Genomic DNA, 18,258 nt, shown 5'->3' with positions numbered 1-18,258 from the left:
TTTTTAATGTCTGGATAAGATTCTTGATCTCCTGAGCTCCCCTGAAGGAGAAGAAATAAAGCATGGAGTCGCAGAAGTCAGCGGAATGAAGATAAAGTTCCTGATGGGAAGAGATTGAAAAGATGCAACTGATGAGTAGCTGAAAACCTTTTTTGTGGGGCTATGTGAGGATTGTGACTACACTAAAATTCCTTTAAACTGTGAAATATACTTGGGGAGGTTTGGTTGCTTGAGAAGAAGACTTTTTGCCTCGAGGAAATGGAGCTCTCTGTTTTGGGACTGGAATATGAACAGAGACATTTAATAGAAAAAGAGATGAAGAAGATTTTGTTTTTCACTAGCCTGCCTTTAAAAGTGGTACCCCAAGTGTGTAACAGAACCCATAGCACAGCTCTGGAAGGGCTGTGGAAATGGGAAGAGAGTCATAATCTGCAATATTTCCTGGGCAGATGTAGATTGTGAAGGTGAAGACACCCCCTAAACCAAAAAAGGAACTTTTCTCTCTTAAGTGAACTGAAATGATTATTTGGGTGGATAACTGACTGAAGTGTTTTCTGTATGTTGTTGTTAAGAAATGTGGAAAGAAGGGAGGAGGGAATAATCTAGGAATATTATTCTGAATTATTTTTTTGTGTTATTAATAAATTTCTTCCTATAACCTTTTAAGTTTTGAGCCTGCCTCGTCTCTACTCTTAAATCTTATCTCTAAATAATTTAAATATATTAAAATTAGCAAAACCCAAGTCCTCCCCTAGCACGTGAAACCTACATACATCCAAAGCTCATCACTTGAGATGGCTGATGTCAAAGAACTGGAGGGGCAAAATGAAATAATTTTAAAGAAGTGGGAGGTTTTAAAAAAACAGTGGTGCTGTAATAATCAGTGTGTTGGCTGCAGCCATGTGTCCCTATTTCAGTGCACAGGATCAGGAGACCCAGTAGCACAGCAAACAACAGAGAGAGAAACCACTTCTAGCTCATGGCTGAGTGACTGGATACCCAGAAGTGGCCATCTGCTGGGTGGGATACTCCCTTGAACTTTCACACCACAAGGAGATCAGCAGGTGGTAGCTCTGTGCATTTTATAAGGGCTTGATGACCTGCCCCACTTTTAACTGGCCTTCTGTCAAGACCTTAAGGAAATGGAACTGGTGAATTCAAAACACAGATGCCATCAAGTAGCTCTGAACAACCATCCCTGCTGGCAAGGCTTTTATATTATTTGCAAGTAAGCAAATTTTCCGAAATTCTGAAAGAAAACTATAAATAGTTATTCTTACACATTAAGTATATTTTGAGAAAACATTTTATAACTTAATTGTGATGTGGGCTTTTCTTCAGCCACAAATACAGTGCAGGACATAGTAATTCAACAAGACACTTAAGTTTTTATTATTAGCTTACAAGGAAAATTTAAATCTTCTTAAGACTTTCACTTTATTTTATTTTTCTTGGGTTTTTTCCCTTCTCTTTAAAAGATGCTTTCCTTCACCACTAAAAAACATTGATTGGTTCTTAACTTACCACACAAACTTTTAAAAGCAGGCAATATTTGTATGTTCTACATTTAAAAAATGTCACATCATCAGAAACATTATAAAAAAGTAAAAACTGACTGCTTGTTTCAGTTTTGGCCACATATTCAGCAGGAAATGTTTACAGACAGATTTCAAATTGCCTGTACTTTAATCAAGCCAAACAAAAGCCAAATGAGACTTTGTAACACATACACACAAAATCTGCCAGCATGTCCATCTTTCAGAGTGGGTGAAAAACCACGAGTGATTTTCTGGATGGCCCTACAGGACCATACAACCCTTGGGGGGGGAGGTATCCAACTGCCAAGAACATGCAGGCTGACTCAACCAAAGGATACAGCATGAGGATATGGTGAAATCTCCCATTTCTTTACCATGTATGTTTGGGATGTGTTTGGCTCTTCACAAAATATGTAGGAGGTGACGAAGAGACTGTGACTTGGAAGGCTCAAGAAACCAAGCAGCTCACACAACCAGTCAGAACTTTTGGTGGTTTTAGATTGCTTGCTTATGTTAAAAGTTCCAGAGGCTCTGCCCACATTCAACTCAGAACTGTAACCCACTGACTGCAAAGCTTTGCACAACTTAAGTATTCACTGCTGCTTCTCCAACTGATCAAATTGTTCCATAGTGAACCTAACTCACTGCACCTTGTCCAATCATAAAACAATCTTGAATGCAACATAGCAGCTACAGTTTCATAATATCATTTCTCACTGCGAAAAAACTAATGGCCAGCAAGTGAAAATCAGTGTTAGGATCTCTCAAAACAAGGAACTTTACCAATATGGAGCATTCCTGTGAATGGAAAGTTCTACTTTGCCGTTCTCACAAAAAGGTGTCCAAGCCATTTTGCAAAAATGACTTTGAAATCTTCCTCATTTCTGACCTGCTAAACAGAAAATTTAGTGGCTAAGCTTGCAAATAATATCCATCATTTGTACCTAACTGGCAGCACATGAATCGTGTGACATACATTTTCTAAGTGAAATGATGAAATAACAGCAAGACATATAAATGGGCCACTGTTAACTCTGTTCTTTTTGCTACTTAGAGCAGTTGTCAGCCCATGAAAACATCTATGCTTCAACTGAAGCAGTAGGTGAATCCTAATTCATATAAACGGCAGATACTTAAAGACCCTCAAACAATTCTGCATTTAAAACATGCATTTCTGTAAAGTCTGGCCTCGCTGTGTGTGTGAGTGTGTGTGTGCAGCTGAGTGTGTGTCAGTGTGTGTGAGTGTGTGAGGGTGTTGAGCGGGTCTGAGTGTGTCCAAGTGTGGAGGACTTCTTTCTCTGCATAGTTAAATGAAGAGAGGCAAGTCCATCCAGAATTAAGAGGCGCACAAATTTGACTTGGGTGTTCTCAGTGTGTGCCTGTGCTACTCACTTTTACTTGCTGATACCTAATACAGAAATATGTAACAAGGTTTCGGGGCCAAAATCTAGGTAATAAAAATAGGTATTTTTGGCTGATCCAAACTTGCCAATGGATCAGCAAAAATTCTGCATCAATAATGCTAAAAAAGCCCCCAGAGAAACTTAAGGTAGTTTATTTACTGCTGCTCAGCTCCTCCTCTAACCACCTTTGTCTCAAAACTATCTGTTTTGAAATTAGGCACAGAAACACATTTTTTCAGAAAAATATTGCTCCAAAAGTATCTTCTTATGTAAGGCATTCTGTGGTTCTACTCTATCTCCCCAAGGACAAAGCTTTTATTGACAGTACTTAAAGAGTCAGCAATGTCCAGGCTTGCCTTTTTAAATCAGGGTGGACATCCCAACAGAGGTTAATCTCAGAACCTGGCAGGCAGCAAAACACAAGTTCCAAGTATTTTTCTTGCTAACCACAAGTGGAACAGTCTGGAGAAGGCAAGCCTTGAAGTTTCTTCTGCCTACAAGGCAACCGACTCCCAATAAAGGAAGTGGCCCAAGCATCGATCGCATGCAATCAAGTACCACATTGCACATTCCCAATTACTCTCTTTCCCACTATTAGATCTAAAAGAAAACAAAACCCCCTTTCAAGGCTGAAGCATGTCTCTTGGGTAAAATGAGTAAAATATAGGTGTTTTAATCCAACACGAGAAACTTGCAGACATATTGCCTCTTTCATTTCATAGTCTGCCAAATTTTGCATAAATTAAATTTTAAAGTCTGAATAAAACATACACATCAATGTAAAGATGATTATGCACCATCTCTTTCCATAATTCTCTTCAGGATTTGCTGTGGTAGAAATTTTGGGCTCAATTGTAATGTATTTCTCTGTCAAAACATTTTTTTAGAAGCTCTGAATGGTATGTATGTTCTCTTATATAGAAATAAATGCAATGGTCAGCTATTTGACATAAATGTCAAGGAAACTTAGCAAAATCCATCTTTATCAAAACATAACTTGGAAAAACTATTCTTAGCCAAAATCTCTGTTATTAATCACTAGTTCAAGATTTTGTGTTGATGACTAATCTATCATAGCTGTTTTCTCACACCCCTGAAACGTACCTTCAGCAATTTAGGAGCATAAATGGCATTTTGAAAAAAATTCAACATCTTTTAGCAAAGCTACAGCAGCTGCAAGACAGTAATACCTTGGAAAAAAACCAATCTTTTATGAATGTTGAATACTGCTATTGAAATACCACAAAAGTAGTGCACTACAGCAATAACATTCACACTATTCCCTTTGGTGGCTTGGCAAAACTCCTGTGATTGAGAGCACTGAAGAATCAGTGTATTTCAAATATACACAAAGTCTAGTGAACACATATTCACGCAAATCAAATATTCATAAATGTTTGAGTCTCTGTACACTCTACAGGCCATACTGTATTACTGGATTTGTAAACATACATATTTCAATAGATACATGAGACTTGAAGACCCTGGACATCAAGCATCAACACTTAAAATTGTTGACACATAGAAAATACTTGCTGAGCCCCATAAGAAAGGCAATCATAGCTTCTGAAAGGTATCTCTATGGAAAGAATGAAAAGCACAAAGTATGAAAACCCAAAAAACCACCCAATCATGTAACAGGCGTCCTACTTTCATTTCTAGATATATCAGAAATACCGGGGAGCAAAATAAAAAGAGAGCTGTTATGATTTTGTAACTTTTGGAACACGACACAGACATGTAATGAGTACTTGAAATGATTTTGTTAAAAATTTATCAAGATACACTATGCTTTTCCTTATTCAAACATACTTTGATTGGACTTCCATGAATATGGTGCTAAATTCAGATGCACACAATTGCTTAATGTACACCAAACTCTTTGTTTCATGAAGTATTTTCTCTGGACAGTTGTAAAAGTCACATATATCACTTATTATTACATGGAGACATGTGATGTATCACTTATTACATGGGGAGCATGTTATATTTCACTTATTAAATGGGGGCATGTAATATTTCATTTATTATGTATAGCTATAAGCAATATGTCACTTATTACATATAGTGTGTCTGAGTGCATGTGAGCCTGTGTGATTGTGTCGGAGTGTGTGTGTTTATGAGTGTTCCAACTGTGTCTAAATGTGTTTGAGTGTGTCTGAGTGTGTGTAAGTGCGTGCGAGCGTGCATGAGTGTGTCCATGTGTGTGCAAGTTTATCCGAGCGTGTGTGTGACTGTGTCTGAGTGTGCGTGTTGGAGAGTGTGGGTGTCCGAGTGCGCGTATCCGAGTGTGTGTGAGTGTGTCCGTGTGGGCGTGAGAGTGTGAAAGAGTGTGCGAGTGCATGCATGAGTGTGCCTCAGTGTGTGTGCGTGTGTGCCTGTTTCCGAGTGCGTCCAAATGTGCATGTGTCCAAGCGTGTGTCTGTGTCCGAGTGTGTCCAAGCGTGTGTGTCCAAGTGTGCAAGACGGTGCTCATGTCCGTGTGTGTGTGTCCAAATGTGTCCAAGTGTGCATGAGTGTGCGAGTGTGTCTGAGTGCGTGTGTGTGCATGAGTGTGTTTGAATGTGCGTGAGTCCGAGTGTGCCGAGTGCAGGTGAGAGTCCATGCACGGGTGAGAGTCCATGAGCGTGCTCGAGTCCGCATGAGTGTGTCCAAGTGTGTGAGTGTGTCTGAGTGTCCGAGTGTTTCCGAGCGTGCATGAGTGTGCCCCAGTGTTTGTGGGTGTGTCCCACTGTTCGTGGGTGTACTGTCCATGCTTAGAAGGTTCGTTTTGGCTAGTAGCTCGCCGGCGCCCTCCCCCATTGGCCGCCGCTGCTGGCTGGGGGCTGCTGCGCTCCTCCCTGCTGGTTTCTCCCCCCCTCCCCCCCCTTGACTTTCTCTGCTTGGCTGCTCGGTAGCTGCTGGCTGCTCGCTTGGCTGCTTTCCCCTTCCCCCCCCCCCGCCCCCGAGTTGGACTCCCCCCTGTCTGAAACATCAAGAAGATCCCGGACTCGGTCGTGGAAAGACATACGCGTTCCTGCCCTCCCCGACATCGGAGCCGCTCTGAGACTTACACCTACTCAGACGGGTGACAAATTCCTTTGCCATCCGTAGCTGGTTTTTTTCCTGGTGTGGGGCAGTATTTCTTATTTGTATTTGATAAAATAAACAAGTTTTTTCCACTTTTTCCCTCGGAGTAAGTTCTTTCCCGAACCCGATAGGGGGAGGAGTTCTGGGGGGTTTGTTTCCTGGGGGGCTCCTTTGGAGAGCTTTTCCCCTAATTTTGTCCCAAACCAGGACAGTGGGTGTGTCTGAGTGTGTATGAGTGCACGTGAATGTGCTTGAGTGTGTGTGTGTGTGTCCCAGTGTTCGTAGATGTGTCCCAGTATGTACAAGTACGTAAGTATGTCCAAGTGTGCGTGTCCCAGTGTGCCCCAGGTGTCCGAGTGTGTGTGTGTGTCTGAGTGTTATCTGAGTGTGTCAGAGTGTGTCCAAGTGCGTCTCTTTTTACAGATTATAGAGGGGGCATGTGATATATCACTTACTATATGGAGGGCATGCAATATACACTTACTATATGGAGGGCATGTAATATTTATTACATGGGGAGCATGTGATGTATCACTTATTACATGGGAGGCTGTAAGTGTCGGTCCAAAGATTCCCTGATCTGCCTCACGACCACTGCAAGATCAGAGACTGAGACCCTGGGACCCCACCTTCGCTCTGGACAGAAGTTCTGGCCTGACCGAGGTGGGTGCTTGCCTAGGGACTGCAGGTGCTGGCTGTATCGCTACGGTACACTGACTTCGAGCAGGTACATGGAAGAATTCACCCAAAATTCCCCCAAATTTTCCCAAATTTCTTAGTTTCTTAAAATTCACCCCAAATTGTTCCAAAGAACCCCCAAATTTCCTCAAAATTCCCTTCAAAATTCCCAAAATTCCCCACAAGACTTTAAAATTTTTCCCAAGAACATCCCAAAAAACTCCAAAGTCCTCTAAAAATATCCCAAAATTTACCCCCAAATTCCCCCCAAATGCCCCAAAATTCCCAAATTGTGGCCGAGCTCCCCCTGGTGGGCGCCTGAGTCCATCATCCTGCAGGAACTGGAGCCACCCCTCCCCCCCTGGCAGCACTGGAGGTGAGAACTGGGGAGAAGTACCCAAAAAATGGCAACAACACAACTGGGTGCTTTGGGGCCATTTGGGGAGAATTTGGGGCAATTTTAGGGGGTTTGGGAACATCTTTAGAGGGTTTTTTGGGAGAATTTTTAGGGACTTGTGGGAAAATTTAAGGGGAGCTTGGGTCATTTGGGGGGAAAATTTTGAGGATTTTGTGGCACAATTTTCGGGAAAATTTGAGGGGATTTTGAGGAATTTGGGGATTTTTTTTTTGGGGGGGGAGAATTTTTGGAAATTTTGGGTCATTTTTAGGGGGGATTTTGGGAATTTTGGGGACAATAAAATCCCTCAGGGACCCCCCCCCCCCCCAAAGCACATCTGCCACCCCCCAAAATTGTTCACATCCTAACAAAATCCATACAGGATTCTCCAAATTCTCTCAAATACCCCTCAAAACGCATCTGGGACCCTGTCAAAATTGCTCAAAAAATTTGAGGCTCCTCAAATTCCACCTGGGATCCCCCAAAACCTATTTGGGAGCCCCAACATTTCTCAAATTCTCAACAAAAGCCTTCAGGGACACCCCCAAAATTCCTCAAATCCCCCTGGGATCCCCAAAATTCACCACAAAGTCCCACCTGGGACCCCCAAAATTCCACAAAATCACCCCCAAATCTACCTGGAATTCCCAAAATTCACCTCAAAATCCACCTGGAATGTCCAAAATCCCCAAAATTCAACCCAAAGTACTTGTGGGACACCCAAAATTCCACAATTTCACCCCAAAAATCCACCTGGTGACAAATCCTCACCTGGGACCCCCAAAATTCCACAAATTCACCCCAAAATTCACCTGGCACCCCCAAATTCACCCAGGACCTGCAAAATTCCCCCTTGGATCCACCCAAATTCCCACAATTCACCCCAAAATTCACCTGCAATCCCCCAAATTCCTAAAGTTTACCCCTAAACTCACCTGGGACCCCCCACACCTCACCCGGAAACCCAAAATCTCTCGAATACCCCTGAAATCCTACATGGGACCCTCAAAATCCCTCAAATTCCCCCCAAAATCCACTCGGGACCCCCTAAAATCGACCAAAGCCTCCTCAAAACCCACCTGGTACTCCTCAAACCCCACTGAGGATCCCCTAAATCCCACAAATTCATGCCAAAATCCAACTGGGATCCCCAAAAGTCGTTCAAATTCCCTGAAAACCCACCTGGGACCCCCCACACTTGTCAAAGCCTCAGCAAAATCCTTCATGGATCCCCCAAAATCCCTCAAATCTCCCCCAAAACCCATCCAGGAACCCCCAAACCCCACCTGGGACTCCCCAAAATGCCCCAAATTCACCCCAAAATCCATGCAGACCTCCCAAATCCCACCTGGGATTCTCCAAACCCATCTGGGAGCCCACAAAACTCCTAGAAGGACGCCCCCAAATCCCTCAAATCTCTCTCTAAATTCACCCAGAGCCCCCAAATCCCACATTGGACACCCCAAAATCCCTCCAATTCCCCCACAAACCCCACCAAGAACTCCCCACTTCTCACCTGGGACCCCTCAAAACCCACCACCTGGTTGCTCCCAGCCGCCATTTTCTCCCCTTCTTCCATCACAGCAGCCGCGCTCTGATTGGCCACGTGCCGTAAGGCATCCGACACCTCCATTGGCTAAGCATTTCCCACTTTTTCCATACCCATCTCTGATTGGCCAATGCCGGTTGCCAAACGCAGAGCAGTGCACCTGTTGGGTGGGCAGGAAAAAAGAGGGCGGGAAAAAGGGCGGGCTAGTCTGAGACAAGCTGCGTCGTGATTGGCTGAACAACGGGATAGGGGGCGGGGCTGCCGAGTTAATAAAAGGCTCGGTGAAGGGCCCTCAGGTACAGTCCAGACGTGCCGGCGGTTGAGGCTGGAAGCACTTGGTGGATTTCAGCCATTAATACCTTCATTTCATTAATTCAATTAACCTAATTAGTGGTGGACTATTCGTGGTGACTAATTAAGGCCGTAATTAAGGCGCTGATTGGAGCCGCAGCAGGCGATTTGAGACTGTTTTGGGTTTTAAAAAGAGAAACCTGGGGGGAGTTAAGAGAACTTATGAATTATTAAGATGTTCTCCAAATTTAATTCCTTTAATAACTTAATTAATTAATTGCTTAATTGGTTTTAGTTGCGGCATTTTGCAGCTTTTACTTTGGAGGCTTTTCAAGTTTTGCTGCAGCGATTTTAGAGCCAAAATTGCGTTTTAAACCCATTTTTGCCTCAAATTTATCTGTGTCACCTCCTTAATTAAATATCCTAATTAAATTAAATTTTGCTCTAGTGTACTAATATTTCTTAGCATTTAATTGATTTTATTGCATTTAATAGATGGTTTTTATGCTTGTTTAATGCACTAAACTCACCTTTCAACCTTTAAAACTTTAAGATTAATTAAAACTCCTTAATTGATATTTAATTGAACTATTTAATTAAATGCTTCATTAAATATTTATTCAATTTCAAGGGGAAGTTTTGGAGCTTTTTGAGGCTTTTGGGGTCTCTTTTGAGGCATATTGTTGCATTTCTCTTGTTTTGTCTTTAAATAACTGAAATATTGCCTTCATTGTGCCAACAATTTATTAACATTTAATAAATATTTAATAAAATACAGAATTAACAAATACTTTTAAGATTTGGGGGGAGTTGGGCTTTTTTTAAGGCAAAATTTCCCCTTTTTTAACCATTAAGTTACATATAATTGTATTTATGAAATAAATATTTATTAAAATTATTATGTATTTATTAACTTTATTAAGTATTTTTTAATTGCTTAATTAAATTTGGGCACCTAAAGTCAGTTTTAATTAAGTTTTAGGGGGTTTTGGGGACAAAATTTGCTCTTTTTTTCCCTAGTTAAAAAAATCTCCTTCACGTAATTAATATTTAATTATTAACTAATTGCTATTGCCATTTTTTTGCCATTTCTGAGCGGATTTTCACCTTTCTTTTGCCCCAAATCGCCTATTTTTTTGCCTCGTTTTTCCCCCCGATCCTTCCAAATTAACAAAACTAATTAAAACCATTAAAAATGGACTGCACGTGATTGCCCGTTGATGGCAGTTGGAGCGAGTTTGCAGTATGTTCTGTAGCCCGAGGTGCTTGCTGACACACGGGCTAATTGAGGACCATCTGCTGAGGGGCTGGGGACAATGCGGGCCCTGGGGGGGTTGAGGCATTTTAGGGGATTCGGGTGAGATTTGGGGTGGAGTTTGAGTCATTTTTGAGGGATTTGAGGTCATTTTGTGAGGATTTGGGAGGGTTGGGAGGATTTGGGGTGATTTTTACTAGATTTTGAGTGATTTTCAGTAGATTTTGGATGAATTTTGGGGAGGTTTGGATCATTTTAATTGGAATTTGGTTAATTTTCTGAATATTTTAGCTCATTTTGGGTGGGTTTTGGCTCATTTTGAGTAATTGTGGTTCGTTTTGGGTGGATATAGGGTAATTTTTAGCTTGTTTTGTGTCATAATCCGATACCAGAGGTACAAGGAAGGTCTTACCTGTTCCCTACTGTCCCTATCCTATTGGCAGACAGCCAAATATCCCCTCCCTGACCCTTTCCTAGAAAAAGCTAAGACCTGAGATCCTCTTGCCCTGAGACCACCATGAAATAAAGAAAGGCAAGGAGCCTCTTTTGAACCTTATGTTATCTCCATGCTAAGTTTAGCTCCTTCTTATGGATACATAGGAAGAAGTTACAGTTTATAGCAGTTGGCGAACAATGTGGAAGGCTTAAAATTAAAAGCCCACAGGTAGATGGAATCCCATTTTCAGGATTTTTGCGCTCGTTCATTTGATCGACTACCTCCGTGCTTGGTAGCTGTGTTTATACAGCCCCAGGCAGGGAGGAGTGGGCTGGTAACCTTACTTTACCGCCAAAGTAAGTCGGCTCGAAGATAAGCAGCTTTCACGAACCACACAACAGCCAGGTCGGCAGGACAGGTAAAGTCCCTCATGGGAGGCGGGAACCCCGGAATTTGCCCCTACGAGCAGGGAGGGGATTCCCCACGCGGGCCGGTGGCAGCGCGGCAGCAGGGCGGGCTTTAGGACTCTGCAGCGCCACAGCAGCGCCAACCGCGATTTCAGCGGAGCAGCTCCTCCGCAGTTTCTGCAAAAACCGCAAAAATAAACCCCGCTCGGAGTGTAACTGCTCACGGCTCCGGCATTGTGCAGTGCCCAGGAAGCCCCCCAAAAACAGTGCAATGCTGCAGGGTTCCCCCAGGGTCGGCACAGCTGGACGAATGCGGGACACGTGTTTGGGATTGGATCCTCCCAATCACAGGACCTCTGCATTCACTTTTCTCCCAGAGTTTTTTTTTTTTAAATTTCGGGGCAGAAAATAGTGTGTTTGTGTGGGGTGCATGGAAGTACGAGGTCTTGTACAGATCTCTTTAGAAGACTGGGATGGGCGCAGGGTTATCTGCACATCAAAAGAGTGTATTTTCTCAAATTCAAGACATTTTACAGGCTGAAAAAACTACAGTTTCTAAAAAGCGGTTAAAGTATTTTGTCTTTTGGCTGTTTTCTGAAATTCCAGACTGCGAATTACAAAGTATAAATTCAGTTTTATTTTGGGATAATATGAGAAATTTATTAACATCTAAAGTAGAAAAATTTGACTCTAATGCTGCTGTGTTTCTTCCACTATTTTTACAAGTACGCAAATGCTTATTAGAAACCGAGAACACAAGACAGCCACAGACAAATTCTTTAAACCACTTCCCATTCCCTCCAAACACTCCTGTCCCTGAAAATAATGAAAAAAGAGAAACACCTCAGGAAAATACTAAGCTTCCCCCCACATATACCCAAGTTGTGAAAATTTTGAACAGCCGGCTACAGAATTCTCTGTATTCCCGTCTTTTTCTCTCAGTTTTTCTTTCAGGACCACTGCAATAATAGTTCGACAGGAAATTTTCCTTTGTCTCACAGGGGAGACCGCATGGCTCATGGCGGCAACCATGTTTCGGCTTCTTCATCTCTTAACCCTTTCTTCTCCTAAATCCCCTTCTCTGCCCCCTTCCCTTCCCACTCTCCTAACCCGTTCCTGCACCCGTGTAACTCTACACCAACAGGTTTGCCTAGTCACTTCTTCCCGGCTCAGGTTAAAGCTTCTAATCCTTCCGATTACAGCAAGTGCCAGACAGACAGTCAGGCTGCAGACAGTGGGAGAGGAGAAAAAAGTTCAGTTAACAACAGTGACTCTGTCCCTCTGGAGGGAGAAACTGCACTATCTCCCAGGCTAATAGATAAAGACACACCTAGCCCTACAGCTCAAAACTTGGAAAACTATGTACCTTCAGTCACTCCTGTAGTTTATGTGGGTAGAAAAAATGGCAAGAGAGTTTATCAACCTTTGTCTTACCAGGATAAAAAGGAAATTTGCAAAGTACAAAGAGAATTTGGCCGCAGGAGTGAAATTTTTAAAGGCATGATGAGAGCAACTTTTACTTCAAATGAATTAGTTCCCCATGATTTGAAAGGCCTTTTCAGGTGTCTGCTAACTCCCTCAAAATATGATTTATGTTTTAATATTTGGAAGCGTTCTTTAATGGTTCTCTTAACAGAACTTCACCAAAGCCCTGACAATTCAAAAGATTCTAAAGATAATAAAATTACAATAGATCATTTATGTGGTGAAGGGAATTTCCATTGCCCTGAAAAACAAATTTGGGTGTTATCTGAATTTGTTTTAGATAAAATTTGCAATATAGCTGAAAAAGCTTTTAATCAAATACTAACTCTTGAAGTAACTGGTAGTTATATTAATGTTAAACAATAGGATTCTGAGAATTTTTTGAGGTTCATGGATCGTCTGTGTACACAGGTGGAAAGACAAGTACATGATCCAGCAACCCAGACAGAACTGATCAAAGAGATGGCACAGCAAAATGCCAATGAAGCATGTCGCAGAGTTACTCTAAGCCTTCCTCTGTATTCAGAACCAACTTTAGCCCAAATCATAGAGGCATGCACCAGCAAAGCAGAACTGTTCAGTGCACCAGAAAGGAATCCAAGGCCAGCACCATCCAAGCCTGCAGCAGCTGAAGCACCACAAGTGAGGAAGCACCCAATGCCACCTGAACAGCTACAGAATGTCACCTGCTTCCAGTCGAAAAAAGCAAGGACATTTTGCTAGTGAATGCCCTCTTAACCAGAAACAAAAGACTTCAGACAAACAAAAAAACTATGTGGGAAGCGCAAGCTCGCTATTAACATAATAACGCACAATGATATAAATACTGCGGGCACTACTTTGGCAAAAGCCTCTCTCTTAAAAACAAAGGGGAAGGACAGGATAAAAGGTGTGGGTATACAAAACAAATTAAATGTCAGATGTTCTATTAACCAGGTCCAGCAGCCTTGTGGTCATGTCAGGCTGGAGACTACCAAAGGTTTTCATTTCAGGTCTACGGATTGGACAGTTATTACAGTGGACCTGTCAAGCAGCTTATTAGACGTAACGGTATTTCACATGGAAATGGAGAGTGAGTATTTTGTTGTTGGAGACACAGCACACACACCCTTAGAAATTGAAATAGTTCCTATGATTATGAAAGGAAAAATATCCTGCCTCATAATATTAGCACGCTGTTCTCAGCTACCATTCTACCTGGAGGAAGGGCAGATTTTAGCCCAGGCCATTCCCATTCCAGCAGAGGTCACAGCAGATGGGAAATCACCTGAGGCCTACTGGGTAGAAACGGTGGGTGAGGAAAAACCTTCTTTAGCATGCAACCTTACACATAAATCAGATCATCTCCATGTGGAAGGTGTCCTTGATACAGGTGCAGATGTAACAATTATGCCAGAAAGAATATGGCCTTCACACTGGGAACTGCAACTCGTGGCTGGAAAAATTCAGGGTATAGGAAGAATTAAATTGGCAAAAAAACCTAGCAAGTGTCTGTCCATTTGTTATGGATTACAAGTGTCCTTTATGGGGCAGAGACTCCATGTCAGAGTGGGGTATTAAAATGATTATTCCTAAAACTCTTTGGGATTTTTCGAACTGGCCACTGTGGAGCGCCCTACCCAGAAATTAACATGGTTAAGTGACACTCCAATTTGGGTAGCACAGTGGTCAATGAAAAAGGAAAAGCTTAAGGGGCTTGAGCAGTTTGTAGAGGAACAATTAGCAAAAAACCACATTAAAGAGACAAGAAGCCCGTGGAATTTTCCGGTCTTTGTAATAAAAAAAACCAGGGAAAGACAAGTGGAGGTTATTACATGACCTCAAGAGAAATAAACAAAATAATTCAGGACATGAGGTCTCCTCAACCTGGGATGCCATCTCCAACAATGCTTCCCCGAGATTGGCAATTGGCTGTAATAGACATTAAAGATTGTTTTTTCCAAATCCCCCTATACTCTGAAGATGCCCCAAGGTTTGCATTCTCAGTTCCCTTGATGAATCAAGAAGCCCCAATGAAGCGCTGCCACTGGAAAGTGCTTCCACATGGTATGAAGTGCAGTCCTTCCATCTGTCAGTGGTATGTAGCCTCATTACTGTCCCCGGTGCGTGCACAGAGAAGGGAAGTGATTATCTTACAGTATTTAGATGATGTATTAGTATGTGCTCCCAATAACTTAATACTCCAACACTGACTTGACCTAGTGGTTAAAGTTTTAACCTCTGCTGGATTTCAATTGCAGGAAGACAAAGTTCAAAGGATGTCACCTTATAAGTATCTGGGCTTGGAAATTACTGCATGGACTATTGTCCCACAGAAATTGGAGATCAATTGTAATCCCAAAACCCTAGCAGAGGTCCACTCCCTGTGTGGGTCTTTGAATTGGGTAAGGCCCTGGCTAGGTCTCACAAATGAGGACTTACAACCCCTTTTTAATTTATTAAAGGGGGAGAAGGAGTTGGTTTCTCTCAGGGAACTGACCCCAGAGGCAAAAACTGCAATTGTAAAGGTACAGAAAGCATTGGCAGAGAGGCAGGCTCACTGCTATCAGCCTGAGTTGCCTTTCAAATTCATTGTTTTGGGGAAACTTCCACACCTGCATGGTCTAATATCCCAGTGGATTGAGGGGCAGAAAGATTCACTCTTAATCATATAGTGGGTCTTCCTCTCCCATCAAAGATCCAAAACCATCACTCAGCCACAGGAGCTGACGGCTCAGCTGATTCAGAAGGCAAGGATGAGACTGCGTGAGCTGGCTGGTTGTGACTTTGCATGCATTCACCTTCCGGTCAAACTTTCTGAGGAAGGAAGGAACTCTCCTGAAAGGCTAACTCTCCTGAAAGGTTAACCAAAGAGGTGTTTGAGCACTTGCTCCAGAGCAATGCCAGCCTCCAAATATCTCTAGACAGCTACAGTGGACAAGTATCAGTCCATGGCCCAGCTCATAAATTGTTCAATGAGGAATTCCACCTCATTCCTCATGAAAAGAGGAGTTGGAAACCACTCAAAGCTCTCACAGTGTTCACAGATGCATCAGGGGCCTCTCACAAGTCGGTGATGACTTGGAGAAACCCCCAGACTCAGCATTGGGAAGCTGATGTTGAATTTGTGGAGGGTTTGCCCCTCCAGTTTTGCTGGCTGCAGTTGTAAGAGCTTTTGAGAAGTTTTCAGAGCCATTTAACTTGGTAATTGACTCAGCTTATGTTGCTGGAGTAGTGTCTAGAGCAGAGCAGGCAGTTCTCAAAGATATTGATAATGAGCATCTCTTCAGGCTGCTCTCAAAACTAATCTATTTGGTTTCACACAGAGAGCATTCCTTCTATGTGATTCATGTAAGGTCACATACAGAGCTGCCAGGAGAAATCGCAGAAGGGAATCGAGTGGCAGACTCCCTTGCAGCCCCAGCTTAGAAAGCACACCTCCCTGACATCTTCCAACAGGCAAAGCTGAGCCACCAGCAATACCACCAAAATGCTCCAGGTTTGGTCCGTCAGTTCCAACTAACACGGAGTCAGGCTCGAGCTATTGTGGCCACCTGTCCCAGCTGCCAGCTCCAGGCCATGCCATCACTGGGTATGGGGGTTAATCCCCGAGGTCTTGGCAGCTGTGAAGTTTAGCAAACAGACATTACACACATTCCCAGTTTTGGTCGCCTCAAATATGTCCATGTGAGTATTGACACATATTCAGGTGCAATTTATGCATCTGCTCATGCAGGAGAAAGGGCTGTTCATGCTAAAGAACACCTAGAGCAAGCCTTTTCAGTGCTGGGGCTCCCTAGGGAAAACAAAACAGATAATGGCCCAGCATACATATCCAAGGATTTCCTGGAGTTTATCCAGCAGTGGGGAGTGGAACATAAAACTGGCATCCCCCACTCCCCCACAGGCCAAGCTGTGATTGAGCATGCCCACCAGATACTCAAACAGGTCCTGGCTAGACAGAGCAGTTCCACTGTGTGGATGTCTCCACAGCAAAAGCTCTGTAAAGCCCTGTTCACTGTAAATTTCTTGAATTGTTCTTTTGAAAACATGAATCGTCCTGTGGTATATCACTTTAACACCAGTAAACAGTTCAACTTTTCTCAGCCAGTTCTGATTAGGGACCCAGAAACATGGGAAACCAAATGTCCATATGAGCCTGTTACCTGGGGACGTAGTTATGCATGCATATCCACTCCCTCAGGCCCTTGGTGGATTCCCCAAAAGTGGGTGAAGCCTTTTGTTCCAAAAAATCCAGCTCCAGTAGAAGGAGAAGAAGTAGCCATTGCTTCAAAAAGAAGATTCCGCGGAAAAGAAGAGCATAAAGAAGAACATTCCGGCAGACAGAGAGGATTAAGGTGTTTTAAAATGTTTGTTTTTCCTTTTAGAGAAAACCTAATCTCCACTCAACCCCGTGAAGAACCCCTTCCAAGTTGTCTTCTTGTTAATACTAAACAGTTTGGCAGTGGCATGAATCGTCCCACAGCCAGGTCAAAATGTTGCAGTGACCCTGGCACAGACGCTCCAACAGGAAAACATATGTCTGTCCACCTGCCTGGTACGAAGATCAAGGACAGCTAACTTTGCTACTACATGCAAATTCTACATGCAGCCTCCTGTGCTAAACAGGATCTTGCTGTTAGGCTGTGAAATGCAGAGAACACACTGGCCTGTACAGTGGAAAGGGAGAAGTGCAGTGTGGTGCGCTTGCTTTCTCTTTAGCTTGAAGTACACTTTCGCTCTGCAGACTGGAAAGAGTGCAAGCTACTCTTTCAGGAAGCTAGACAGACTGTTGTGGTATAGGTGGCTTAGGAGAAAAGTGCACCTCTCTGTCTGCCCTGCTTCTTCTAGGAGTACCATGCACGTTGATCTTCCTTCTTAGCAGGAGTCACTGACACACAGTACACTGCGCAGAACACTCTGCTGCTCTGCTTCTTCCTTGTTCGCGCTTTGTGTTTTACAGCAATTTCTCTCTACAGAGGTGAATTGTCTTCTACTGCTTACTCACTACACTCTACAGATAGCTTCGGCTACTGCCAAAACACGCTTGCAATGTAGATTTTTCTTCTAGACCCTGTGATCCATACAAGTCTGCTCTGCTTCTTGTATGCGTGCTGTGCACTCCTTGAACCCTGCATACCGAACAGCACAGTAGTGAAAGTAATTCTTAGGAGAAAGCGTGCACAGCACACAGCATTCCTGGCCTTGCACTGAACATACCAATGTCATCTCTGCATATGGCAGCCGGATTAACAAGCGTCTTATTTGCCACAGAAAACTGCATGAAGAGTATGTATTGTAGCAGCAAAGTTTGGGAAATTGAATTTCCTTCTTCCTAGTTCTGTGCTCTTCTCCTTGCAGGCTTCCAAGAGTGTATGGCAGTCTTACCAGAAGGAAAGCAGACTGGTATGGAACTGAGGGTTTAGAAGAAAAGGGCACAGTCCAGGCGTGTTTTGGCAGTAGCAGAAGCTAGCAGCAGAGTGTACTGAGTGAGCAGTATAGACAATTTACCACTGTTAGAGAGAAATCGCTGTAAAACACAAAGCGCGAACAAGGAAGAAGCAAAGCAGCAGAGTGCTCAGCGCAGTGTACTGTTTATCAGTGACTCCTGCTAAGAAGGAAGATCAACCACAGCTAACTTTGCTACTACATGCAAATTCTACATGCAGCCTCCTGTGCTAAACAGGATCTTGCTGTTAGGCTTTGAAATGCAGAGAACACACTGGCCTGTACAGTGGAAAGGGAGAAGTGCTGTGTGGTGCGCTTGCTTT

The sequence above is a fragment of the Erithacus rubecula genome (assembly GCF_903797595.1).
Source record: "Erithacus rubecula genome assembly, chromosome: 14".
In the NCBI taxonomy this organism is placed as follows: domain Eukaryota; kingdom Metazoa; phylum Chordata; class Aves; order Passeriformes; family Muscicapidae; genus Erithacus; species Erithacus rubecula.
Note: the sequence above shows the minus strand (reverse complement) of the source record.